We start from the raw sequence: 25,542 nt of genomic DNA on the forward strand, positions 1-25,542 counted from the left end.
CTCACCCACGGAGGATTAAATGAGAATCTTTCTTGTTTAACACTGGAATGGGGTGGTGCACTGTTCACTACCCGAAGATACTGCCACATCGGGTCAATGCATAGGGCGACAGAAGCAAGCTTCCAAATCAGCTCCCTTTCTCAAAAATCCATTTAATTTATGGTCCCCAGATAGGGAACGTATGTATCAGTATGTGCTCACAAGTCACCCAAGTGCAAGTATTCACACAAAAAAAAACGTGCCTCAGGATGCGATCTGTCGCAAGATCCTTTCTTTTTTTTACACTTGATCTAAGCCAAAAGGCCTAGAGGGGATAACCGGGAAAGGGGTGGACCCAACCATGTCCCCTTCATGAGCACTCACATTACTCATAGGAATGGAAGGAAGGCTGGCAGCCAACCAGCCTCCCATACACTTTCTGGGTGGGTGGCAGTCAGCCACCCATACATACATACAGCACAGGCTAAACCCACATCATCACTTAAAAAAAGGACAGGCGACCATTGCACTCTGATGGAGCATTTAGCAATGCAATCCATAGCCTGGCTTTTGCCTGAACCCCCATCACTCCTCCTCTTGCATATAAGACAATATTTCAGATCTGCATATGAAAACAACACGCCTACCTTTGTTGCACATAGCTGCCTGCCTGTCTCTAGTTACCCCACTGGCTGTAGCTGCGTCCCTTCCGACATGGAATAACACCAACTGTAACGATAAACTGAAAATTAACAGTATAAACCTGCATCATTTTGGACTCTGGTATTTGCTGAATCCGGGTGACATGACAATCGATGGTGGTGCCGCTGGTGATTCTGGCCTTCTTGGAATCTGTTGGGCCTATGTGTTAGCTCACACATCACTTGGGTATCCATGGTAACTACCACAACATGGTCATCTGCAGTTTACATCTAGCCCGTGGCATTGAATGGCATTTTAAAAGTGCTAAGGGTCCTGGTGCAATAATCCTCCCATGAGGATCAGCCTCAACGGCTTTGTAGATTGCACTCATGTCAGCAACTCCATATACATTTTTTTTTCTTCATGCTTCTTTCTTCATCCTTTTTTCTTTCTGTCATTCAGACTTTCATTCATTCGATCTCTCTCACTCACTTGCTTTAACTCATTTGTTCTCACTCACTCACTCAATCACTCACTCACTCATTCACTCTCACTCACTCTCACTCTCTCACTCACTCGCTCACTAAGTCAGTCTCTCTCTCTCTCTCTCTTTTTCTTTTTATATATATTTTTTTCCGTCTTCTTCTTCTTCTTCTTCTTCTTCTTCTTCTTCAGACCCTGTCATAGCACTAATGCCTTTCCAATACCACCAGCAGATGGAGACACTCCATTGCAACATTGGTTGTGAGCAGCAGTTTCTAAAAACAAATGCCTCATGGCGGATTTCCCATCCATCAATGGATGGTAAATTTTGTTTTTATCATTCACTGACCACAGAAACCAATGCATGGTCAAGCAACAGCAATGACACACCCTTGTGTATAGGCATGAGACCCTCATGTCATTTAACAGGATTCAGCACCACCCACAAGACAGCTACCTGTCATGTCATGTCAAACCTGCACAGGTGTGCTAGATTATTATTATTTAGTTTTATTTTATTTTTTTACACCAATCAGTGTGCAAACATGGTCATTAAAACGCTAAATGAATAGACGTTCATAAACCAGTCAGTGCAACTCATCATTTTGGTCTCCAATTCTCAAACTCAAATTCTCACCCACGGAGGATTAAATGAGAATCTTTCTTGTTTAACACTGGAATGGGGTGGTGCACTGTTCACTACCCGAAGATACTGCCACATCGGGTCAATGCATAGGGCGACAGAAGCAAGCTTCCAAATCAGCTCCCTTTCTCAAAAATCCATTTAATTTATGGTCCCCAGATAGGGAACGTATGTATCAGTATGTGCTCACAAGTCACCCAAGTGCAAGTATTCACACAAAAAAAAACGTGCCTCAGGATGCGATCTGTCGCAAGATCCTTTCTTTTTTTACACTTGATCTAAGCCAAAAGGCCTAGAGGGGATAACCGGGAAAGGGGTGGACCCAACCATGTCCCCTTCATGAGCACTCACATTACTCATAGGAATGGAAGGAAGGCTGGCAGCCAACCAGCCTCCCATACACTTTCTGGGTGGGTGGCAGTCAGCCACCCACCCATACATACATACATACAGCACAGGCTAAACCCACATCATCACTTAAAAAAAGGACAGGCGACCATTGCACTCTGATGGAGCATTTAGCAATGCAATCCATAGCCTGGCTTTTGCCTGAACCCCCATCACTCCTCCTCTTGCATATAAGACAATATTTCAGATCTGCATATGAAAACAACACGCCTACCTTTGTTGCACATAGCTGCCTGCCTGTCTCTAGTTACCCCACTGGCTGTAGCTGCGTCCCTTCCGACATGGAATAACACCAACTGTAACGATAAACTGAAAATTAACAGTATAAACCTGCATCATTTTGGACTCTGGTATTTGCTGAATCCGGGTGACATGACAATCGATGGTGGTGCCGCTGGTGATTCTGGCCTTCTTGGAATCTGTTGGGCCTATGTGTTAGCTCACACATCACTTGGGTATCCATGGTAACTACCACAACATGGTCATCTGCAGTTTACATCTAGCCCGTGGCATTGAATGGCATTTTAAAAGTGCTAAGGGTCCTGGTGCAATAATCCTCCCATGAGGATCAGCCTCAACGGCTTTGTAGATTGCACTCATGTCAGCAACTCCATATACATTTTTTTTTCTTCATGCTTCTTTCTTCATCCTTTTTTCTTTCTGTCATTCAGACTTTCATTCATTCGATCTCTCTCACTCACTTGCTTTAACTCATTTGTTCTCACTCACTCACTCAATCACTCACTCACTCATTCACTCTCACTCACTCTCACTCTCTCACTCACTCGCTCACTAAGTCAGTCTCTCTCTCTCTCTCTCTTTTTCTTTTTATATATATTTTTTTCCGTCTTCTTCTTCTTCTTCAGACCCTGTCATAGCACTAATGCCTTTCCAATACCACCAGCAGATGGAGACACTCCATTGCAACATTGGTTGTGAGCAGCAGTTTCTAAAAACAAATGCCTCATGGCGGATTTCCCATCCATCAATGGATGGTAAATTTTGTTTTTATCATTCACTGACCACAGAAACCAATGCATGGTCAAGCAACAGCAATGACACACCCTTGTGTATAGGCATGAGACCCTCATGTCATTTAACAGGATTCAGCACCACCCACAAGACAGCTACCTGTCATGTCATGTCAAACCTGCACAGGTGTGCTAGATTATTATTATTTAGTTTTATTTTATTTTTTTACACCAATCAGTGTGCAAACATGGTCATTAAAACGCTAAATGAATAGACGTTCATAAACCAGTCAGTGCAACTCATCATTTTGGTCTCCAATTCTCAAACTCAAATTCTCACCCACGGAGGATTAAATGAGAATCTTTCTTGTTTAACACTGGAATGGGGTGGTGCACTGTTCACTACCCGAAGATACTGCCACATCGGGTCAATGCATAGGGCGACAGAAGCAAGCTTCCAAATCAGCTCCCTTTCTCAAAAATCCATTTAATTTATGGTCCCCAGATAGGGAACGTATGTATCAGTATGTGCTCACAAGTCACCCAAGTGCAAGTATTCACACAAAAAAAAACGTGCCTCAGGATGCGATCTGTCGCAAGATCCTTTCTTTTTTTACACTTGATCTAAGCCAAAAGGCCTAGAGGGGATAACCGGGAAAGGGGTGGACCCAACCATGTCCCCTTCATGAGCACTCACATTACTCATAGGAATGGAAGGAAGGCTGGCAGCCAACCAGCCTCCCATACACTTTCTGGGTGGGTGGCAGTCAGCCACCCATACATACATACAGCACAGGCTAAACCCACATCATCACTTAAAAAAAGGACAGGCGACCATTGCACTCTGATGGAGCATTTAGCAATGCAATCCATAGCCTGGCTTTTGCCTGAACCCCCATCACTCCTCCTCTTGCATATAAGACAATATTTCAGATCTGCATATGAAAACAACACGCCTACCTTTGTTGCACATAGCTGCCTGCCTGTCTCTAGTTACCCCACTGGCTGTAGCTGCGTCCCTTCCGACATGGAATAACACCAACTGTAACGATAAACTGAAAATTAACAGTATAAACCTGCATCATTTTGGACTCTGGTATTTGCTGAATCCGGGTGACCTGACAATCGATGGTGGTGCCGCTGGTGATTCTGGCCTTCTTGGAATCTGTTGGGCCTATGTGTTAGCTCACACATCACTTGGGTATCCATGGTAACTACCACAACATGGTCATCTGCAGTTTACATCTAGCCCGTGGCATTGAATGGCATTTTAAAAGTGCTAAGGGTCCTGGTGCAATAATCCTCCCATGAGGATCAGCCTCAACGGCTTTGTAGATTGCACTCATGTCAGCAACTCCATATACATTTTTTTTTCTTCATGCTTCTTTCTTCATCCTTTTTTCTTTCTGTCATTCAGACTTTCATTCATTCGATCTCTCTCACTCACTTGCTTTAACTCATTTGTTCTCACTCACTCACTCACTCACTCAATCACTCACTCACTCATTCACTCTCACTCACTCTCACTCTCTCACTCACTCGCTCACTAAGTCAGTCTCTCTCTCTCTCTCTCTCTTTTTCTTTTTATATATATATTTTTCCGTCTTCTTCTTCTTCTTCTTCAGACCCTGTCATAGCACTAATGCCTTTCCAATACCACCAGCAGATGGAGACACTCCATTGCAACATTGGTTGTGAGCAGCAGTTTCTAAAAACAAATGCCTCATGGCGGATTTCCCATCCATCAATGGATGGTAAATTTTGTTTTTATCATTCACTGACCACAGAAACCAATGCATGGTCAAGCAACAGCAATGACACACCCTTGTGTATAGGCATGAGACCCTCATGTCATTTAACAGGATTCAGCACCACCCACAAGACAGCTACCTGTCATGTCATGTCAAACCTGCACAGGTGTGCTAGATTATTATTATTTAGTTTTATTTTATTTTTTTACACCAATCAGTGTGCAAACATGGTCATTAAAACGCTAAATGAATAGACGTTCATAAACCAGTCAGTGCAACTCATCATTTTGGTCTCCAATTCTCAAACTCAAATTCTCACCCACGGAGGATTAAATGAGAATCTTTCTTGTTTAACACTGGAATGGGGTGGTGCACTGTTCACTACCCGAAGATACTGCCACATCGGGTCAATGCATAGGGCGACAGAAGCAAGCTTCCAAATCAGCTCCCTTTCTCAAAAATCCATTTAATTTATGGTCCCCAGATAGGGAACGTATGTATCAGTATGTGCTCACAAGTCACCCAAGTGCAAGTATTCACACAAAAAAAAACGTGCCTCAGGATGCGATCTGTCGCAAGATCCTTTCTTTTTTTACACTTGATCTAAGCCAAAAGGCCTAGAGGGGATAACCGGGAAAGGGGTGGACCCAACCATGTCCCCTTCATGAGCACTCACATTACTCATAGGAATGGAAGGAAGGCTGGCAGCCAACCAGACTCCCATACACTCTCTGGGTGGGTGGCAGTCAGCCACCCATACATACATACATACAGCACAGGCTAAACCCACATCATCACTTAAAAAAAGGACAGGCGACCATTGCACTCTGATGGAGCATTTAGCAATGCAATCCATAGCCTGGCTTTTGCCTGAACCCCCATCACTCCTCCTCTTGCATATAAGACAATATTTCAGATCTGCATATGAAAACAACACGCCTACCTTTGTTGCACATAGCTGCCTGCCTGTCTCTAGTTACCCCACTGGCTGTAGCTGCGTCCCTTCCGACATGGAATAACACCAACTGTAACGATAAACTGAAAATTAACAGTATAAACCTGCATCATTTTGGACTCTGGTATTTGCTGAATCCGGGTGACCTGACAATCGATGGTGGTGCCGCTGGTGATTCTGGCCTTCTTGGAATCTGTTGGGCCTATGTGTTAGCTCACACATCACTTGGGTATCCATGGTAACTACCACAACATGGTCATCTGCAGTTTACATCTAGCCCGTGGCATTGAATGGCATTTTAAAAGTGCTAAGGGTCCTGGTGCAATAATCCTCCCATGAGGATCAGCCTCAACGGCTTTGTAGATTGCACTCATGTCAGCAACTCCATATACATTTTTTTTCCTTCATGCTTCTTTCTTCATCCTTTTTTCTTTCTGTCATTCAGACTTTCATTCATTCGATCTCTCTCACTCACTTGCTTTAACTCATTTGTTCTCACTCACTCACTCACTCAATCACTCACTCACTCATTCACTCTCACTCACTCTCACTCTCTCACTCACTCGCTCACTAAGTCAGTCTCTCTCTCTCTCTCTCTCTTTTTCTTTTTATATATATTTTTTTCCGTCTTCTTCTTCTTCTTCTTCTTCTTCAGACCCTGTCATAGCACTAATGCCTTTCCAATACCACCAGCAGATGGAGACACTCCATTGCAACATTGGTTGTGAGCAGCAGTTTCTAAAAACAAATGCCTCATGGCGGATTTCCCATCCATCAATGGATGGTAAATTTTGTTTTTATCATTCACTGACCACAGAAACCAATGCATGGTCAAGCAACAGCAATGACACACCCTTGTGTATAGGCATGAGACCCTCATGTCATTTAACAGGATTCAGCACCACCCACAAGACAGCTACCTGTCATGTCATGTCAATCCTGCACAGGTGTGCTAGATTATTATTATTTAGTTTTATTTTATTTTTTTACACCAATCAGTGTGCAAACATGGTCATTAAAACGCTAAATGAATAGACGTTCATAAACCAGTCAGTGCAACTCATCATTTTGGTCTCCAATTCTCACCCACGGAGGATTAAATGAGAATCTTTCTTGTTTAACACTGGAATGGGGTGGTGCACTGTTCACTACCCGAAGATACTGCCACATCGGGTCAATGCATAGGGCGACAGAAGCAAGCTTCCAAATCAGCTCCCTTTCTCAAAAATCCATTTAATTTATGGTCCCCAGATAGGGAACGTATGTATCAGTATGTGCTCACAAGTCACCCAAGTGCAAGTATTCACACAAAAAAAAACGTGCCTCAGGATGCGATCTGTCGCAAGATCCTTTCTTTTTTTACACTTGATCTAAGCCAAAAGGCCTAGAGGGGATAACCGGGAAAGGGGTGGACCCAACCATGTCCCCTTCATGAGCACTCACATTACTCATAGGAATGGAAGGAAGGCTGGCAGCCAACCAGACTCCCATACACTCTCTGGGTGGGTGGCAGTCAGCCACCCATACATACATACATACAGCACAGGCTAAACCCACATCATCACTTAAAAAAAGGGACAGGCGACCATTGCACTCTGATGGAGCATTTAGCAATGCAATCCATAGCCTGGCTTTTGCCTGAACCCCCATCACTCCTCCTCTTGCATATAAGACAATATTTCAGATCTGCATATGAAAACAACACGCCTACCTTTGTTGCACATAGCTGCCTGCCTGTCTCTAGTTACCCCACTGGCTGTAGCTGCGTCCCTTCCGACATGGAATAACACCAACTGTAACGATAAACTGAAAATTAACAGTATAAACCTGCATCATTTTGGACTCTGGTATTTGCTGAATCCGGGTGACCTGACAATCGATGGTGGTGCCGCTGGTGATTCTGGCCTTCTTGGAATCTGTTGGGCCTATGTGTTAGCTCACACATCACTTGGGTATCCATGGTAACTACCACAACATGGTCATCTGCAGTTTACATCTAGCCCGTGGCATTGAATGGCATTTTAAAAGTGCTAAGGGTCCTGGTGCAATAATCCTCCCATGAGGATCAGCCTCAACGGCTTTGTAGATTGCACTCATGTCAGCAACTCCATATACATTTTTTTTCCTTCATGCTTCTTTCTTCATCCTTTTTTCTTTCTGTCATTCAGACTTTCATTCATTCGATCTCTCTCACTCACTTGCTTTAACTCATTTGTTCTCACTCACTCACTCACTCAATCACTCACTCACTCATTCACTCTCACTCACTCTCACTCTCTCACTCACTCGCTCACTAAGTCAGTCTCTCTCTCTCTCTCTCTTTTTCTTTTTATATATATTTTTTTCCGTCTTCTTCTTCTTCTTCTTCAGACCCTGTCATAGCACTAATGCCTTTCCAATACCACCAGCAGATGGAGACACTCCATTGCAACATTGGTTGTGAGCAGCAGTTTCTAAAAACAAATGCCTCATGGCGGATTTCCCATCCATCAATGGATGGTATATTTTGTTTTTATCATTCACTGACCACAGAAACCAATGCATGGTCAAGCAACAGCAATGACACACCCTTGTGTATAGGCATGAGACCCTCATGTCATTTAACAGGATTCAGCACCACCCACAAGACAGCTACCTGTCATGTCATGTCAAACCTGCACAGGTGTGCTAGATTATTATTATTTAGTTTTATTTTATTTTTTTACACCAATCAGTGTGCAAACATGGTCATTAAAACGCTAAATGAATAGACGTTCATAAACCAGTCAGTGCAACTCATCATTTTGGTCTCCAATTCTCAAACTCAAATTCTCACCCACGGAGGATTAAATGAGAATCTTTCTTGTTTAACACTGGAATGGGGTGGTGCACTGTTCACTACCCGAAGATACTGCCACATCGGGTCAATGCATAGGGCGACAGAAGCAAGCTTCCAAATCAGCTCCCTTTCTCAAAAATCCATTTAATTTATGGTCCCCAGATAGGGAACGTATGTATCAGTATGTGCTCACAAGTCACCCAAGTGCAAGTATTCACACAAAAAAAAACGTGCCTCAGAATGCGATCTGTCGCAAGATCCTTTCTTTTTTTACACTTGATCTAAGCCAAAAGGCCTAGAGGGGATAACCGGGAAAGGGGTGGACCCAACCATGTCCCCTTCATGAGCACTCACATTACTCATAGGAATGGAAGGAAGGCTGGCAGCCAGCCAGCCTCCCATACACTTTCTGGGTGGGTGGCAGTCAGCCACCCATACATACATACAGCACAGGCTAAACCCACATCATCACTTAAAAAAAGGACAGGCGACCATTGCACTCTGATGGAGCATTTAGCAATGCAATCCATAGCCTGGCTTTTGCCTGAACCCCCATCACTCCTCCTCTTGCATATAAGACAATATTTCAGATCTGCATATGAAAACAACACGCCTACCTTTGTTGCACATAGCTGCCTGCCTGTCTCTAGTTACCCCACTGGCTGTAGCTGCGTCCCTTCCGACATGGAATAACACCAACTGTAACGATAAACTGAAAATTAACAGTATAAACCTGCATCATTTTGGACTCTGGTATTTGCTGAATCCGGGTGACCTGACAATCGATGGTGGTGCCGCTGTTGATTCTGGCCTTCTTGGAATCTGTTGGGCCTATGTGTTAGCTCACACATCACTTGGGTATCCATGGTAACTACCACAACATGGTCATCTGCAGTTTACATCTAGCCCGTGGCATTGAATGGCATTTTAAAAGTGCTAAGGGTCCTGGTGCAATAATCCTCCCATGAGGATCAGCCTCAACGGCTTTGTAGATTGCACTCATGTCAGCAACTCCATATACATTTTTTTTTCTTCATGCTTCTTTCTTCATCCTTTTTTCTTTCTGTCATTCAGACTTTCATTCATTCGATCTCTCTCACTCACTTGCTTTAACTCATTTGTTCTCACTCACTCACTCACTCACTCAATCACTCACTCACTCATTCACTCTCACTCACTCTCTCACTAAGTCAGTCTCTCTCTCTCTCTCTCTTTTTCTTTTTATATATATTTTTTTCCGTCTTCTTCTTCTTCTTCTTCTTCTTCTTCTTCTTCTTCTTCTTCTTCTTCTTCTTCAGACCCTGTCATAGCACTAATGCCTTTCCAATACCACCAGCAGATGGAGACACTCCATTGCAACATTGGTTGTGAGCAGCAGTTTCTAAAAACAAATGCCTCATGGCGGATTTCCCATCCATCAATGGATGGTAAATTTAGTTTTTATCATTCACTGACCACAGAAACCAATGCATGGTCAAGCAACAGCAATGACACACCCTTGTGTATAGGCATGAGACCCTCATGTCATTTAACAGGATTCAGCACCACCCACAAGACAGCTACCTGTCATGTCATGTCAAACCTGCACAGGTGTGCTAGATTATTATTATTTAGTTTTATTTTATTTTTTTACACCAATCAGTGTGCAAACATGGTCATTAAAACGCTAAATGAATAGACGTTCATAAACCAGTCAGTGCAACTCATCATTTTGGTCTCCAATTCTCAAACTCAAATTCTCACCCACAGAGGATTAAATGAGAATCTTTCTTGTTTAACACTGGAATGGGGTGGTGCACTGTTCACTACCAGAAGATACTGCCACATCGGGTCAATGCATAGGGCGACAGAAGCAAGCTTCCAAATCAGCTCCCTTTCTCAAAAATCCATTTAATTTATGGTCCCCAGATAGGGAACGTATGTATCAGTATGTGCTCACAAGTCACCCAAGTGCAAGTATTCACACAAAAAAAAACGTGCCTCAGAATGCGATCTGTCGCAAGATCCTTTCTTTTTTTACACTTGATCTAAGCCAAAAGGCCTAGAGGGGATAACCGGGAAAGGGGTGGACCCAACCATGTCCCCTTCATGAGCACTCACATTACTCATAGGAATGGAAGGAAGGCTGGCAGCCAACCAGCCTCCCATACACTTTCTGGGTGGGTGGCAGTAAGCCACCCATACATACATACAGCACAGGCTAAACCCACATCATCACTTAAAAAAAGGACAGGCGACCATTGCACTCTGATGGAGCATTTAGCAATGCAATCCATAGCCTGGCTTTTGCCTGAACCCCCATCACTCCTCCTCTTGCATATAAGACAATATTTCAGATCTGCATATGAAAACAACACGCCTACCTTTGTTGCACATAGCTGGCTGCCTGCCTGTCTCTAGTTACCCCACTGGCTGTAGCTGCGTCCCTTCCGACATGGAATAACACCAACTGTAACGATAAACTGAAAATTAACAGTATAAACCTGCCTCATTTTGGACTCTGGTATTTGCTGAATCCGGGTGACCTGACAATCGATGGTGATGCCGCTGGTGATTCTGGCCTTCTTGGAATCTGTTGGGCCTATGTGTTAGCTCACACATCACTTGGGTATCCATGGTAACTACCACAACATGGTCATCTGCAGTTTACATCTAGCCCGTGGCATTGAATGGCATTTTAAAAGTGCTAAGGGTCCTGGTGCAATAATCCTCCCATGAGGATCAGCCTCAACGGCTTTGTAGATTGCACTCATGTCAGCAACTCCATATACATTTTTTTTTCTTCATGCTTCTTTCTTCATTCTTTTTTCTTTCTGTCATTCAGACTTTCATTCATTCGATCTCTCTCACTCACTTGCTTTAACTCATTTGTTCTCACTCACTCACTCACTCACTCATTCACTCTCACTCACTCTCACTCTCTCACTCACTCACTCACTAAGTCAGTCTCTCTCTCTCTCTTTTTCTTTTTATATATATTTTTTTCCGTCTTCTTCTTCTTCTTCTTCAGACCCTGTCATAGCACTAATGCCTTTCCAATACCACCAGCAGATGGAGACACTCCATTGCAACATTGGTTGTGAGCAGCAGTTTCTAAAAACAAATGCCTCATGGCGGATTTCCCATCCATCAATGGATGGTAAATTTTGTTTTTATCATTCACTGACCCCAGAAACCAATGCATGGTCAAGCAACAGCAATGACACACCCTTGTGTATAGGCATGAGACCCTCATGTCATTTAACAGGATTCAGCACCACCCACAAGACAGCTACCTGTCATGTCATGTCAAACCTGCACAGGTGTGCTAGATTATTATTATTTAGTTTTATTTTATTTTTTTACACCAATCAGTGTGCAAACATGGTCATTAAAACGCTAAATGAATAGACATTCATAAACCAGTCAGTGCAACTCATCATTTTGGTCTCCAATTCTCAAACTCAAATTCTCACCCACGGAGGATTAAATGAGAATCTTTCTTGTTTAACACTGGAATGGGGTGGTGCACTGTTCACTACCCGAAGATACTGCCACATCGGGTCAATGCATAGGGCGACAGAAGCAAGCTTCCAAATCAGCTCCCTTTCTCAAAAATCCATTTAATTTATGGTCCCCAGATAGGGAACGTATGTATCAGTATGTGCTCACAAGTCACCCAAGTGCAAGTATTCACACAAAAAAAAACGTGCCTCAGGATGCGATCTGTCGCAAGATCCTTTCTTTTTTTACACTTGATCTAAGCCAAAAGGCCTAGAGGGGATAACCGGGAAAGGGGTGGACCCAACCATGTCCCCTTCATGAGCACTCACATTACTCATAGGAATGGAAGGAAGGCTGGCAGCCAACCAGCCTCCCATACACTTTCTGGGTGGGTGGCAGTCAGCCACCCATACATACATACAGCACAGGCTAAACCCACATCATCACTTAAAAAAAGGACAGGCGACCATTGCACTCTGATGGAGCATTTAGCAATGCAATCCATAGCCTGGCTTTTGCCTGAACCCCCATCACTCCTCCTCTTGCATATAAGACAATATTTCAGATCTGCATATGAAAACAACACGCCTACCTTTGTTGCACATAGCTGCCTGCCTGTCTCTAGTTACCCCACTGGCTGTAGCTGCGTCCCTTCCGACATGGAATAACACCAACTGTAACGATAAACTGAAAATTAACAGTATAAACATGCATCATTTTGGACTCTGGTATTTGCTGAATCCGGGTGACCTGACAATCGATGGTGGTGCCGCTGGTGATTCTGGCCTTCTTGGAATCTGTTGGGCCTATGTGTTAGCTCACACATCACTTGGGTATCCATGGTAACTACCACAACATGGTCATCTGCAGTTTACATCTAGCCCGTGGCATTGAATGGCATTTTAAAAGTGCTAAGGGTCCTGGTGCAATAATCCTCCCATGAGGATCAGCCTCAACGGCTTTGTAGATTGCACTCATGTCAGCAACTCCATATACATTTTTCTTTCTTCATGCTTCTTTCTTCATCCTTTTTTCTTTCTGTCATTCAGACTTTCATTCATTCGATCTCTCTCACTCACTTGCTTTAACTCATTTGTTCTCACTCACTCACTCACTCACTCAATCACTCACTCACTCATTCACTCTCACTCACTCTCTCACTAAGTCAGTCTCTCTCTCTCTCTCTCTCTTTTTCTTTTTATATATATTTTTTTCCGTCTTCTTCTTCTTCTTCTTCTTCTTCTTCTTCTTCTTCTTCTTCTTCTTCTTCTTCTTCTTCTTCTTCTTCAGACCCTGTCATAGCACTAATGCCTTTCCAATACCACCAGCAGATGGAGACACTCCATTGCAACATTGGTTGTGAGCAGCAGTTTCTAAAAACAAATGCCTCATGGCGGATTTCCCATCCATCAATGGATGGTAAATTTTGTTTTTATCATTCACTGACCACAGAAACCAATGCATGGTCAAGCAACAGCAATGACACACCCTTGTGTATAGGCATGAGACCCTCATGTCATTTAACAGGATTCAGCACCACCCACAAGACAGCTACCTGTCATGTCATGTCAAACCTGCACAGGTGTGCTAGATTATTATTATTTAGTTTTATTTTATTTTTTTACACCAATCAGTGTGCAAACATGGTCATTAAAACGCTAAATGAATAGACGTTCATAAACCAGTCAGTGCAACTCATCATTTTGGTCTCCAATTCTCAAACTCAAATTCTCACCCACAGAGGATTAAATGAGAATCTTTCTTGTTTAACACTGGAATGGGGTGGTGCACTGTTCACTACCAGAAGATACTGCCACATCGGGTCAATGCATAGGGCGACAGAAGCAAGCTTCCAAATCAGCTCCCTTTCTCAAAAATCCATTTAATTTATGGTCCCCAGATAGGGAACGTATGTATCAGTATGTGCTCACAAGTCACCCAAGTGCAAGTATTCACACAAAAAAAAACGTGCCTCAGAATGCGATCTGTCGCAAGATCCTTTCTTTTTTTACACTTGATCTAAGCCAAAAGGCCTAGAGGGGATAACCGGGAAAGGGGTGGACCCAACCATGTCCCCTTCATGAGCACTCACATTACTCATAGGAATGGAAGGAAGGCTGGCAGCCAACCAGCCTCCCATACACTTTCTGGGTGGGTGGCAGTAAGCCACCCATACATACATACAGCACAGGCTAAACCCACATCATCACTTAAAAAAAGGACAGGCGACCATTGCACTCTGATGGAGCATTTAGCAATGCAATCCATAGCCTGGCTTTTGCCTGAACCCCCATCACTCCTCCTCTTGCATATAAGACAATATTTCAGATCTGCATATGAAAACAACACGCCTACCTTTGTTGCACATAGCTGGCTGCCTGCCTGTCTCTAGTTACCCCACTGGCTGTAGCTGCGTCCCTTCCGACATGGAATAACACCAACTGTAACGATAAACTGAAAATTAACAGTATAAACCTGCCTCATTTTGGACTCTGGTATTTGCTGAATCCGGGTGACCTGACAATCGATGGTGATGCCGCTGGTGATTCTGGCCTTCTTGGAATCTGTTGGGCCTATGTGTTAGCTCACACATCACTTGGGTATCCATGGTAACTACCACAACATGGTCATCTGCAGTTTACATCTAGCCCGTGGCATTGAATGGCATTTTAAAAGTGCTAAGGGTCCTGGTGCAATAATCCTCCCATGAGGATCAGCCTCAACGGCTTTGTAGATTGCACTCATGTCAGCAACTCCATATACATTTTTTTTTCTTCATGCTTCTTTCTTCATTCTTTTTTCTTTCTGTCATTCAGACTTTCATTCATTCGATCTCTCTCACTCACTTGCTTTAACTCATTTGTTCTCACTCACTCACTCACTCACTCATTCACTCTCACTCACTCTCACTCTCTCACTCACTCACTCACTAAGTCAGTCTCTCTCTCTCTCTTTTTCTTTTTATATATATTTTTTTCCGTCTTCTTCTTCTTCTTCTTCAGACCCTGTCATAGCACTAATGCCTTTCCAATACCACCAGCAGATGGAGACACTCCATTGCAACATTGGTTGTGAGCAGCAGTTTCTAAAAACAAATGCCTCATGGCGGATTTCCCATCCATCAATGGATGGTAAATTTTGTTTTTATCATTCACTGACCCCAGAAACCAATGCATGGTCAAGCAACAGCAATGACACACCCTTGTGTATAGGCATGAGACCCTCATGTCATTTAACAGGATTCAGCACCACCCACAAGACAGCTACCTGTCATGTCATGTCAAACCTGCACAGGTGTGCTAGATTATTATTATTTAGTTTTATTTTATTTTTTTACACCAATCAGTGTGCAAACATGGTCATTAAAACGCTAAATGAATAGACATTCATAAACCAGTCAGTGCAACTCATCATTTTGGTCTCCAATTCTCAAACTCAAATTCTCACCCACGGAGGATTAAATGAGAATCTTTCTTGTTTAACACTGGAATGGGGTGGTGCACTGTTCACTACCCGAAGATACTGCCACATCGGGTCAATGCATAGGGCGACAGAAGCAAGCTTCCAAATCAGCTCCCTTTCTCAAAAATCCATTTAATTTATGGTCCCCAGATAGGGAACGTATGTATCAGTATGTGCTCACAAGTCACCCAAGTGCAAGTATTCACACAAAAAAAAACGTGCCTCAGGATGCGATCTGTCGCAAGATCCTTTCTTTTTTTACACTTGATCTAAGCCAAAAGGCCTAGAGGGGATAACCGGGAAAGGGGTGGACCCAACCATGTCCCCTTCATGAGCACTCACATTACTCATAGGAATGGAAGGAAGGCTGGCAGCCAACCAGCCTCCCATACACTTTCTGGGTGGGTGGCAGTCAGCCACCCATACATACATACAGCACAGGCTAAACCCACATCATCACTTAAAAAAAGGACAGGCGACCATTGCACTCTGATGGAGCATTTAGCAATGCAATCCATAGCCTGGCTTTTGCCTGAACCCCCATCACTCCTCCTCTTGCATATAAGACAATATTTCAGATCTGCATATGAAAACAACACGCCTACCTTTGTTGCACATAGCTGCCTGCCTGTCTCTAGTTACCCCACTGGCTGTAGCTGCGTCCCTTCCGACATGGAATAACACCAACTGTAACGATAAACTGAAAATTAACAGTATAAACATGCATCATTTTGGACTCTGGTATTTGCTGAATCTGGGTGACCTGACAATCGATGGTGGTGCCGCTGGTGATTCTGGCCTTCTTGGAATCTGTTGGGCCTATGTGTTAGCTCACACATCACTTGGGTATCCATGGTAACTACCACAACATGGTCATCTGCAGTTTACATCTAGCCCGTGGCATTGAATGGCATTTTAAAAGTGCTAAGGGTCCTGGTGCAATAATCCTCCCATGAGGATCAGCCTCAACGGCTTTGTAGATTGCACTCATGTCAGCAACTCCATATACATTTTTCTTTCTTCATGCTTCTTTCTTCATCCTTTTTTCTTTCTGTCATTCAGACTTTCATTCATTCGATCTCTCTCACTCACTTGCTTTAACTCATTTGTTCTCACTCACTCACTCACTCACTCAATCACTCACTCACTCACTCATTCACTCTCACTCACTCTCACTCTCTCACTCACTCGCTCACTAAGTCAGTCTCTCTCTCTCTCTCTCTTTTTCTTTTTATATATATGTTTTTTTCCGTCTTCTTCTTCTTCTTCTTCTTCTTCAGACCCTGTCATAGCACTAATGCCTTTCCAATACCACCAGCAGATGGAGACACTCCATTGCAACATTGGTTGTGAGCAGCAGTTTCTAAAAACAAATGCCTCATGGCGGATTTCCCATCCATCAATGGATGGTAAATTTTGTTTTTATCATTCACTGACCACAGAAACCAATGCATGGTCAAGCAACAGCAATGACACACCCTTGTGTATAGGCATGAGACCCTCATGTCATTTAACAGGATTCAGCACCACCCACAAGACAGCTACCTGTCATGTCATGTCAAACCTGCACAGGTGTGCTAGATTATTATTATTTAGTTTTATTTTATTTTTTTACACCAATCAGTGTGCAAACATGGTCATTAAAACGCTAAATGAATAGACGTTCATAAACCAGTCAGTGCAACTCATCATTTTGGTCTCCAATTCTCAAACTCAAATTCTCACCCACGGAGGATTAAATGAGAATCTTTCTTGTTTAACACTGGAATGGGGTGGTGCACTGTTCACTACCCGAAGATACTGCCACATCGGGTCAATGCATAGGGCGACAGAAGCAAGCTTCCAAATCAGCTCCCTTTCTCAAAAATCCATTTAATTTATGGTCCCCAGATAGGGAACGTATGTATCAGTATGTGCTCACAAGTCACCCAAGTGCAAGTATTCACACAAAAAAAAAACGTGCCTCAGGATGCGATCTGTCGCAAGATCCTTTCTTTTTTTACACTTGATCTAAGCCAAAAGGCCTAGAGGGGATAACCGGGAAAGGGGTGGACCCAACCATGTCCCCTTCATGAGCACTCACATTACTCATAGGAATGGAAGGAAGGCTGGCAGCCAACCAGCCTCCCATACACTTTCTGGGTGGGTGGCAGTCAGCCACCCATACATACATACAGCACAGGCTAAACCCACATCATCACTTAAAAAAAGGACAGGCGACCATTGCACTCTGATGGAGCATTTAGCAAGGCAATCCATAGCCTGGCTTTTGCCTGAACCCCCATCACTCCTCCTCTTGCATATAAGACAATATTTCAGATCTGCATATGAAAACAACACGCCTACCTTTGTTGCACATAGCTGCCTGCCTGTCTCTAGTTACCCCACTGGCTGTAGCTGCGTCCCTTCCGACATGGAATAACACCAACTGTAACGATAAACTGAAAATTAACAGTATAAACCTGCATCATTTTGGACTCTGGTATTTGCTGAATCCGGGTGACCTGACAATCGATGGTGGTGCCGCTGGTGATTCTGGCCTTCTTGGAATCTGTTGGGCCTATGTGTTAGCTCACACATCACTTGGGTATCCATGGTAACTACCACAACATGGTCATCTGCAGTTTACATCTAGCCCGTGGCATTGAATGGCATTTTAAAAGTGCTAAGGGTCCTGGTGCAATAATCCTCCCATGAGGATCAGCCTCAACGGCTTTGTAGATTGCACTCATGTCAGCAACTCCATATACATTTTTTTTTCTTCATGCTTCTTTCTTCATCCTTTTTTCTTTCTGTCATTCAGACTTTCATTCATTCGATCTCTCTCACTCACTTGCTTTAACTCATTTGTTCTCACTCACTCACTCACTCACTCAATCACTCACTCACTCATTCACTCTCACTCACTCTCACTCTCTCACTCACTCGCTCACTAAGTCAGTCTCTCTCTCTCTCTCTTTTTCTTTTTATATATATGTTTTTTTCCGTCGTCTTCTTCTTCTTCTTCAGACCCTGTCATAGCACTAATGCCTTTCCAATACCACCAGCAGATGGAGACACTCCATTGCAACATTGGTTGTGAGCAGCAGTTTCTAAAAACAAATGCCTCATGGCGGATTTCCCATCCATCAATGGATGGTAAATTTTGTTTTTATCATTCACTGACCACAGAAACCAATGCATGGTCAAGCAACAGCAATGACACACCCTTGTGTATAGGCATGAGACCCTCATGTCATTTAACAGGATTCAGCACCACCCACAAGACAGCTACCTGTCATGTCATGTCAAACCTGCACAGGTGTGCTAGATTATTATTATTTAGTTTTATTTTATTTTTTTACACCAATCAGTGTGCAAACATGGTCATTAAAACGCTAAATGAATAGACGTTCATAAACCAGTCAGTGCAACTCATCATTTTGGTCTCCAATTCTCAAACTCAAATTCTCACCCACGGAGGATTAAATGAGAATCTTTCTTGTTTAACACTGGAATGGGGTGGTGCACTGTTCACTACCCGAAGATACTGCCACATCGGGTCAATGCATAGGGCGACAGAAGCAAGCTTCCAAATCAGCTCCCTTTCTCAAAAATCCATTTAATTTATGGTCCCCAGATAGGGAACGTATGTATCAGTATGTGCTCACAAGTCACCCAAGTGCAAGTATTCACACAAAAAAAAACGTGCCTCAGGATGCGATCTGTCGCAAGATCCTTTCTTTTTTTACACTTGATCTAAGCCAAAAGGCCTAGAGGGGATAACCGGGAAAGGGGTGGACCCAACCATGTCCCCTTCATGAGCACTCACATTACTCATAGGAATGGAAGGAAGGCTGGCAGCCAACCAGCCTCCCATACACTTTCTGGGTGGGTGGCAGTCAGCCACCCATACATACATACAGCACAGGCTAAACCCACATCATCACTTAAAAAAAGGACAGGCGACCATTGCACTCTGATGGAGCATTTAGCAATGCAATCCATAGCCTGGCTTTTGCCTGAACCCCCATCACTCCTCCTCTTGCATATAAGACAATATTTCAGATCTGCATATGAAACCAACACGCCTACCTTTGTTGCACATAGCTGCCTGCCTGTCTCTAGTTACCCCACTGGCTGTAGCTGCGTCCCTTCCGACATGGAATAACACCAACTGTAACGATAAACTGAAAATTAACAGTATAAACCTGCATCATTTTGGACTCTGGTATTTGCTGAATCCGGGTGACCTGACAATCGATGGTGGTGCCGCTGGTGATTCTGGCCTTCTTGGAATCTGTTGGGCCTATGTGTTAGCTCACACATCACTTGGGTATCCATGGTAACTACCACAACATGGTCATCTGCAGTTTACATCTAGCCCGTGGCATTGAATGGCATTTTAAAAGTGCTAAGGGTCCTGGTGCAATAATCCTCCCATGAGGATCAGCCTCAACGGCTTTGTAGATTGCACTCATGTCAGCAACTCCATATACATTTTTTTTCTTCATGCTTCTTTCTTCATCCTTTTTTCTTTCTGTCATTCAGACTTTCATTCATTCGATCTCTCTCACTCACTTGCTTTAACTCATTTGTTCTCACTCACTCACTCACTCACTCATTCACTCTCACTCACTCTCACTCTCTCACTCACTCGCTCACTAAGTCAGTCTCTCTCTCTCTCTCTCTTTTTCTTTTTATATATATTTTTTTCCGTCTTCTTCTTCTTCTTCTTCTTCTTCAGACCCTGTCATAGCACTAATGCCTTTCCAATACCACCAGCAGATGGAGACACTCCATTGCAACATTGGTTGTGAGCAGCAGTTTCTAAAAACAAATGCCTCATGGCGGATTTCCCATCCATCAATGGATGGTAAATTTTGTTTTTATCATTCACTGACCACAGAAACCAATGCATGGTCAAGCAACAGCAATGACACACCCTTGTGTATAGGCATGAGACCCTCATGTCATTTAACAGGATTCAGCACCACCCACAAGACAGCTACCTGTCATGTCATGTCAAACCTGCACAGGTGTGCTAGATTATTATTATTTAGTTTTATTTTATTTTTTTACACCAATCAGTGTGCAAACATGGTCATTAAAACGCTAAATGAATAGACGTTCATAAACCAGTCAGTGCAACTCATCATTTTGGTCTCCAATTCTCAAACTCAAATTCTCACCCACGGAGGATTAAATGAGAATCTTTCTTGTTTAACACTGGAATGGGGTGGTGCACTGTTCACTACCCGAAGATACTGCCACATCGGGTCAATGCATAGGGCGACAGAAGCAAGCTTCCAAATCAGCTCCCTTTCTCAAAAATCCATTTAATTTATGGTCCCCAGATAGGGAACGTATGTATCAGTATGTGCTCACAAGTCACCCAAGTGCAAGTATTCACACAAAAAAAAAAACGTGCCTCAGGATGCGATCTGTCGCAAGATCCTTTCTTTTTTTACACTTGATCTAAGCCAAAAGGCCTAGAGTAGATAACCGGGAAAGGGGTGGACCCAACCATGTCCCATTCATGAGCACTCACATTACTCATAGGAATGGAAGGAAGGCTGGCAGCCAACCAGCCTCCCATACACTTTCTGGGTGGGTGGCAGTCAGCCACCCATACATACATACAGCACAGGCTAAACCCACATCATCACTTAAAAAAAGGACAGGCGACCATTGCACTCTGATGGAGCATTTAGCAATGCAATCCATAGCCTGGCTTTTGCCTGAACCCCCATCACTCCTCCTCTTGCATATAAGACAATATTTCAGATCTGCATATGAAAACAACACGCCTACCTTTGTTGCACATAGCTGCCTGCCTGTCTCTAGTTACCCCACTGGCTGTAGCTGCGTCCCTTCCGACATGGAATAACACCAACTGTAACGATAAACTGAAAATTAACAGTATAAACCTGCATCATTTTGGACTCTGGTATTTGCTGAATCCGGGTGACCTGACAATCGATGGTGGTGCCGCTGGTGATTCTGGCCTTCTTGGAATCTGTTGGGCCTATGTGTTAGCTCACACATCACTTGGGTATCCATGGTAACTACCACAACATGGTCATCTGCAGTTTACATCTAGCCCGTGGCATTGAATGGCATTTTAAAAGTGCTAAGGGTCCTGGTGCAATAATCCTCCCATGAGGATCAGCCTCAACGGCTTTGTAGATTGCACTCATGTCAGCAACTCCATATACATTTTTTTTTCTTCATGCTTCTTTCTTCATCCTTTTTTCTTTCTGTCATTCAGACTTTCATTCATTCGATCTCTCTCACTCACTTGCTTTAACTCATTTGTTCTCACTCACTCACTCACTCACTCAATCACTCACTCACTCATTCACTCTCACTCACTCTCACTCACTCTCACTCTCTCACTCACTCGCTCACTAAGTCAGTCTCTCTCTCTCTCTCTCTTTTTCTTTTTATATATATTTTTTTCCGTCTTCTTCTTCTTCTTCTTCTTCTTCAGACCCTGTCATAGCACTAATGCCTTTCCAATACCACCAGAAGATGGAGACACTCCATTGCAACATTGGTTGTGAGCAGCAGTTTCTAAAAACAAATGCCTCATGGCGGATTTCCCATCCATCAATGGATGGTAAATTTTGTTTTTATCATTCACTGACCACAGAAACCAATGTATGGTCAAGCAACAGCAATGACACACCCTTGTGTATAGGCATGAGACCCTCATGTCATTTAACAGGATTCAGCACCACCCACAAGACAGCTACCTGTCATGTCATGTCAAACCTGCACAGGTGTGCTAGATTATTATTATTTAGTTTTATTTTATTTTTTTACACCAATCAGTGTGCAAACATGGTCATTAAAACGCTAAATGAATAGACGTTCATAAACCAGTCAGTGCAACTCATCATTTTGGTCTCCAATTCTCAAACTCAAATTCTCACCCACGGAGGATTAAATGAGAATCTTTCTTGTTTAACACTGGAATGGGGTGGTGCACTGTTCACTACCCGAAGATACTGCCACATCGGGTCAATGCATTGGGCGACAGAAGCAAGCTTCCAAATCAGCTCCCTTTCTCAAAAATCCATTTAATTTATGGTCCCCAGATAGGGAACATATGTATCAGTATGTGCTCACAAGTCACCCAAGTGCAAGTATTCACACAAAAAAAAAACATGCCTCAGGATGCGATCTGTCGCAAGATCCTTTCTTTTTTTACACTTGATCTAAGCCAAAAGGCCTAGAGGGGATAACCGGGAAAGGGGTGGACCCAACCATGTCCCCTTCATGAGCACTCACATTACTCATAGGAATGGAAGGAAGGCTGGCAGCCAACCAGCCTCCCATACTATTTCTGGGTGGGTGGCAGTCAGCCACCCATACATACATACAGCACAGGCTAAACCCACATCATCACTTAAAAAAAGGACAGGCGACCATTGCACTCTGATGGAGCATTTAGCAATGCAATCCATAGCCTGGCTTTTGCCTGAACCCCCATCACTCCTCCTCTTGCATATAAGACAATATTTCAGATCTGCATATGAAAACAACACGCCTACCTTTGTTGCACATAGCTGCCTGCCTGTCTCTAGTTACCCCACTGGCTGTAGCTGCGTCCCTTCCGACATGGAATAACACCAACTGTAACGATAAACTGAAAATTAACAGTATAAACCTGCATCATTTTGGACTCTGGTATTTGCTGAATCCGGGTGACCTGACAATCGATGGTGGTGCCGCTGGTGATTCTGGCCTTCTTGGAATCTGTTGGGCCTATGTGTTAGCTCACACAACACTTGGGTATCCATGGTAACTACCACAACATGGTCATCTGCAGTTTACATCTAGCCCGTGGCATTGAATGGCATTTTAAAAGTGCTAAGGGTCCTGGTGCAATAATCCTCCCATGAGGATCAGCCTCAACGGCTTTGTAGATTGCACTCATGTCAGCAACTCCATATACATTTTTTTTTCTTCATGCTTCTTTCTTCATCCTTTTTTCTTTCTGTCATTCAGACTTTCATTCATTCGATCTCTCTCACTCACTTGCTTTAACTCATTTGTTCTCACTCACTCACTCACTCACTCAATCACTCACTCACTCATTCACTCTCACTCACTCTCACTCGCTCACTAAGTCAGTCTCTCTCTCTCTCTCTCTTTTTCTTTTTATATATATTTTTTTCCGTCTTCTTCTTCTTCTTCTTCTTCTTCAGACCCTGTCATAGCACTAATGCCTTTCCAATACCACCAGCAGATGGAGACACTCCATTGCAACATTGGTTGTGAGCAGCAGTTTCTAAAAACAAATGCCTCATGGCGGATTTCCCATCCATCAATGGATGGTAAATTTTGTTTTTATCATTCACTGACCACAGAAACCAATGCATGGTCAAGCAACAGCAATGACACACCCTTGTGTATAGGCATGAGACCCTCATGTCATTTAACAGGATTCAGCACCACCCACAAGACAGCTACCTGTCATGTCATGTCAAACCTGCACAGGTGTGCTAGATTATTATTATTTAGTTTTATTTTATTTTTTTACACCAATCAGTGTGCAAACATGGTCATTAAAACGCTAAATGAATAGACGTTCATAAACCAGTCAGTGCAACTCATCATTTTGGTCTCCAATTCTCAAACTCAAATTCTCACCCACGGAGGATTAAATGAGAATCTTTCTTGTTTAACACTGGAATGGGGTGGTGCACTGTTCACTACCCGAAGATACTGCCACATCGGGTCAATGCATAGGGCGACAGAAGCAAGCTTCCAAATCAGCTCCCTTTCTCAAAAATCCATTTAATTTATGGTCCCCAGATAGGGAACGTATGTATCAGTATGTGCTCACAAGTCACCCAAGTGCAAGTATTCACACAAAAAAAAAAACGTGCCTCAGGATGCGATCTGTCGCAAGATCCTTTCTTTTTTTACACTTGATCTAAGCCAAAAGGCCTAGAGGCGATAACCGGGAAAGGGGTGGACCCAACCATGTCCCCTTCATGAGCACTCACATTACTCATAGGAATGGAAGGAAGGCTGGCAGCCAACCAGCCTCCCATACACTTTCTGGGTGGGTGGCAGTCAGCCACCCATACATACATACAGCACAGGCTAAACCCACATCATCACTTAAAAAAAGGACAGGCGACCATTGCACTCTGATGGAGCATTTAGCAATGCAATCCATAGCCTGGCTTTTGCCTGAACCCCCATCACTCCTCCTCTTGCATATAAGACAATATTTCAGATCTGCATATGAAAACAACACGCCTACCTTTGTTGCACATAGCTGCCTGCCTGTCTCTAGTTACCCCACTGGCTGTAGCTGCGTCCCTTCCGACATGGAATAACACCAACTGTAACGATAAACTGAAAATTAACAGTATAAACCTGCATCATTTTGGACTCTGGTATTTGCTGAATCCGGGTGACCTGACAATCGATGGTGGTGCCGCTGGTGATTCTGGCCTTCTTGGAATCTGTTGGGCCTATGTGTTAGCTCACACATCACTTGGGTATCCATGGTAACTACCACAACATGGTCATCTGCAGTTTACATCTAGCCCGTGGCATTGAATGGCATTTTAAAAGTGCTAAGGGTCCTGGTGCAATAATCCTCCCATGAGGATCAGCCTCAACGGCTTTGTAGATTGCACTCATGTCAGCAACTCCATATACATTTTTTTTTCTTCATGCTTCTTTCTTCATCCTTTTTTCTTTCTGTCATTCAGACTTTCATTCATTCGATCTCTCTCACTCACTTGCTTTAACTCATTTGTTCTCACTCACTCACTCACTCACTCAATCACTCACTCACTCATTCACTCTCACTCACTCTCACTCTCTCACTCACTCGCTCACTAAGTCAGTCTCTCTCTCTCTCTCTCTTTTTCTTTTTATATATATTTTTTTCCGTCTTCTTCTTCTTCTTCTTCTTCTTCAGACCCTGTCATAGCACT

The 25,542-nt window shown here is 43.4% G+C and overlaps 15 pseudogenes; all 15 read right to left on the reverse strand.

The window, feature by feature from the left end:
- Positions 1–50: 50 nt before the first annotated feature.
- On the reverse strand, positions 51–315 carry LOC130341007 (U2 spliceosomal RNA; annotated as a pseudogene).
- A 1,471-nt stretch (positions 316–1,786) lies between these two features.
- LOC130339177 (U2 spliceosomal RNA) lies at positions 1,787–2,050 on the reverse strand (annotated as a pseudogene).
- A 1,461-nt stretch (positions 2,051–3,511) lies between these two features.
- LOC130339188 (U2 spliceosomal RNA) lies at positions 3,512–3,775 on the reverse strand (annotated as a pseudogene).
- Positions 3,776–5,241: 1,466 nt separating this feature from the next.
- LOC130339210 (U2 spliceosomal RNA) lies at positions 5,242–5,505 on the reverse strand (annotated as a pseudogene).
- A 1,458-nt stretch (positions 5,506–6,963) lies between these two features.
- Positions 6,964–7,227, reverse strand: LOC130339221 (U2 spliceosomal RNA; annotated as a pseudogene).
- Positions 7,228–8,692: 1,465 nt separating this feature from the next.
- Positions 8,693–8,956, reverse strand: LOC130339916 (U2 spliceosomal RNA; annotated as a pseudogene).
- A 1,482-nt stretch (positions 8,957–10,438) lies between these two features.
- LOC130341966 (U2 spliceosomal RNA) lies at positions 10,439–10,702 on the reverse strand (annotated as a pseudogene).
- Positions 10,703–12,150: 1,448 nt separating this feature from the next.
- Positions 12,151–12,414, reverse strand: LOC130339232 (U2 spliceosomal RNA; annotated as a pseudogene).
- Positions 12,415–13,913: 1,499 nt separating this feature from the next.
- LOC130341977 (U2 spliceosomal RNA) lies at positions 13,914–14,177 on the reverse strand (annotated as a pseudogene).
- Positions 14,178–15,625: 1,448 nt separating this feature from the next.
- Positions 15,626–15,889, reverse strand: LOC130339242 (U2 spliceosomal RNA; annotated as a pseudogene).
- A 1,476-nt stretch (positions 15,890–17,365) lies between these two features.
- LOC130340321 (U2 spliceosomal RNA) lies at positions 17,366–17,630 on the reverse strand (annotated as a pseudogene).
- A 1,464-nt stretch (positions 17,631–19,094) lies between these two features.
- LOC130339253 (U2 spliceosomal RNA) lies at positions 19,095–19,358 on the reverse strand (annotated as a pseudogene).
- Positions 19,359–20,811: 1,453 nt separating this feature from the next.
- LOC130341856 (U2 spliceosomal RNA) lies at positions 20,812–21,077 on the reverse strand (annotated as a pseudogene).
- Positions 21,078–22,557: 1,480 nt separating this feature from the next.
- LOC130341659 (U2 spliceosomal RNA) lies at positions 22,558–22,822 on the reverse strand (annotated as a pseudogene).
- A 1,458-nt stretch (positions 22,823–24,280) lies between these two features.
- On the reverse strand, positions 24,281–24,546 carry LOC130340794 (U2 spliceosomal RNA; annotated as a pseudogene).
- Positions 24,547–25,542: the final 996 nt, after the last annotated feature.

Source organism: Hyla sarda, chromosome 1 (assembly GCF_029499605.1).
Source record: "Hyla sarda isolate aHylSar1 chromosome 1, aHylSar1.hap1, whole genome shotgun sequence".
Taxonomy (NCBI): Eukaryota; Metazoa; Chordata; class Amphibia; order Anura; family Hylidae; genus Hyla; species Hyla sarda.